This window comes from Suncus etruscus, chromosome 17 (genome assembly GCF_024139225.1).
Source record: "Suncus etruscus isolate mSunEtr1 chromosome 17, mSunEtr1.pri.cur, whole genome shotgun sequence".
Classification (NCBI taxonomy): domain Eukaryota; kingdom Metazoa; phylum Chordata; class Mammalia; order Eulipotyphla; family Soricidae; genus Suncus; species Suncus etruscus.
The window spans coordinates 35,426,249-35,429,086 of NC_064864.1; the positions used below are offsets into that span (position 1 = coordinate 35,426,249).

Below are 2,838 nucleotides of genomic sequence, written 5' to 3' on the forward strand. Positions count from 1 at the left end.
CTAGATATGTAAAAAGATGCCAAAAAACTAGGTAGGTACACAGATATTTGTTTTATTTTTCTTTATCTAAGTTTTAAAAGAAACATTTTACACAAGAAATGTTTAACCACTTTATTGAGATATAATTACTGCAAAAGTTTAAAGTAAACAATTTAATGTTAGGGGATTGTATACATCCATTATAGCCCCACCATAAATAGGAAGAATGAATATAACTTTTTTCCTAGGACTCTTTGTAATTCATTTTTACATATCTCCCAACAGAATTAAATAATTAAATTAAATTAAATAAGACACTAATTATCTGCTTTTAGTCCAGATTAACTCATTTCCATTTTATTTTTGTTTGTTTGTTTGTTTGGGGGCCAAACCTAGCAGCTCTCAGGGGTTACTCCTGGCTCTGCACTCAGAAATCACTCCTGGTAGGCTTGGGGATCATATGGCTGAAAACCAACCCCCCCAAAAAAACCCCCAAAAAACAAGTCAATGATATTAATATTTTAAAGATATAGTGACCTAAGGAGATATCCCAGAGGCTAGGTTAGCATGCCATGGATGCAGAAGGGCCAGCACTGCTCGTCTCCCAACTACTGCCTAGTGTAACCCTGATTATTTCAGAAAACAGCTGGGATAAATTGGTGGCCAAATCATTGTTGCTGAAAGAAATAATTCTCAAACTTTAATAAACTGACAGATCACAAGGGAATACATACATATTCAAATTCATATATATTCTAATCCTAATTTATACATATTCTTGGAGTGGGACCTGGTATCATGGATATCTTAGAAGCTCTTAGATGCTTCTGCTGCTTGTCTCTGGGCAACACCTTAATCTGGATTCATAGGATGAATGCTCCTAATGCTCCTCAGTATTCCTCAATAGCTGCTCCCATGTTTGATAGTTTTATCCTGTAAGCATACTATATTCACACAATTAATTTGTATTTTACCTTTCCCATTTCTAGTCACATTATATCTCTATATAATTGCTTAGGTGAGTATCTGATAAGGACCTTGACTTCCCCATACTATCACTTACCATTTTCTACTGTAACTTGTGCTCAAGATATAATATAATGTACAATATACAGAGACAAAAAGCAAGCTTGAACCATCTTGTTCTGCCTCACAAATTGAGGGGGAACTAATGGAGGGTACCAAGACCGAACAGCTGTATGAACATTGAGTAGAAATAAAAAATGATCAGACTTAAACACCAAATCCAAAGTCAACTACAACAGAATCAAAACCCAATCTACAACAAGCTAGACACAGAAGGGACCACTTATACTAGCAGCCCAGGGAATCAAAGGTGGGGGATATGGGATGCATGCTGGAAACAGGGGGTAAGGGAGGACAATACTGGTGGTGGGAATGCCCCTAATTCAATGTCACTATGTATCTAAAATATTACTGTGAAAGATTTGTAATCCACTTTAGTCAAAATAAAAATTATTTAATCAAAAAAAGCAGGCTTTCTTCAACACTGGATTCTATAACAGCAGAAATTCCTAAAGGTGGGCCTCAGAGTTCTGTTTTTAGATAAGTGATTCAGTGCACCCAATAGTCAAGAAGACTGGAGGAAAAAAAAAAAGAAGACTGGAGGGATAAAAGGAAGAATATGAAGTTAATAGCATCATTTGTTAAAAAAGAACAAAAACAAATTGGGACAGAAGAGACATTAGATCCAGACATTAGATCTAATGTTCTTCTAAGTCCTGGTTTAGTAAAATGCCCACATCAGAAAACTCATTAGAGAATAAGAATAAAGATGCCTCTGAATAAGTATAGATCATTCTGATCTATATGTGAAAACTTGAGAAACTGAACAGTAGTTTGAAGGAAGACCATGAAACACAATAAGCTTTATTTATTAGAAAAAAGCAGGGTGCTCACTTCGGCAGCACACATACTAAACTTGGAACTATACAGAGAAAATTAGCATGGCCCCTGCGCAATGATGACATGCAAATTCGTGAAGTGTTCCATATTGTAAAAAAAGAAAGAAAGAAAAAGAAAATAGCAGGGAAAATAAATAATTATACTTTAATCATTTCATAATTTAATGGTTTGACTAGAATTTAAGAACCTTTTTTTAATACTAACCATTTACCTGGTAATAGCTATTTTCCTGTTCTAAATAGTAAAAATAGGCTACAATTTCAAATTTTTTATTTTTTCAAAGATGTTTCACTCAATTCTTTTTTCTAGTATAGAAATAAAGAAATTTGTATTTAAGGTGTATATATTCTAGGAAATAAATACCTTGAAATCCTATATGCATGTGGAAAAAATGTTTTGTTTTGTTTTTGTTTTTTGCTTCCAAAATGAGGGTTCTGATTTTTTTAAGCCAACTCAAGGGTGAATGGAAATTGAAATTAGGGGTAAGAGAGTTTTAGGACAGCTGTGTGTGAGCTCAACTCACACCAAGTGCTGGGCATTCTCCACATACTAGCCACCTGGTCTTCCTTTTTGTACTAAATATTCCCATCAAAGTAGAGTTAATTGGGCCTGCCTTAGTCTATCTCTTAATGAAGATAGACAATTTATACTCACATAGCCTTTTCTGGAAATTCTTGACTCTTTCTGGTAGTTGCAGGAGACAGATTTTTTTGTTTGTTTGCTTTCCCAGTAAGTAATGGATTACTGGAAACTACTGGCAAGAACTTTTCTTTATAACAGATGAGCAGTACAGCTATCTTTGGTCTGATATTCTCTAGAGGGCCTGAATTACTTGGCTACTTCTGCCTGAAGTTATATTACAAAGTCTTGTCTCCAGAATTTGCCTTGATTTACCCATGCAGTTGTGTTCCTCTACCTTTCTATTTTCAAATG

General features: G+C 34.6%; 1 non-coding gene across 1 annotated transcript; it reads left to right on the forward strand.

The window, feature by feature from the left end:
- Window positions 1–1,891: 1,891 nt before the first annotated feature.
- LOC125995364 (U6 spliceosomal RNA) lies at window positions 1,892–1,998 on the forward strand. Its single transcript, XR_007490903.1, has one exon. It is a non-coding gene; the product is annotated as a U6 spliceosomal RNA (small nuclear RNA).
- Window positions 1,999–2,838: the final 840 nt, after the last annotated feature.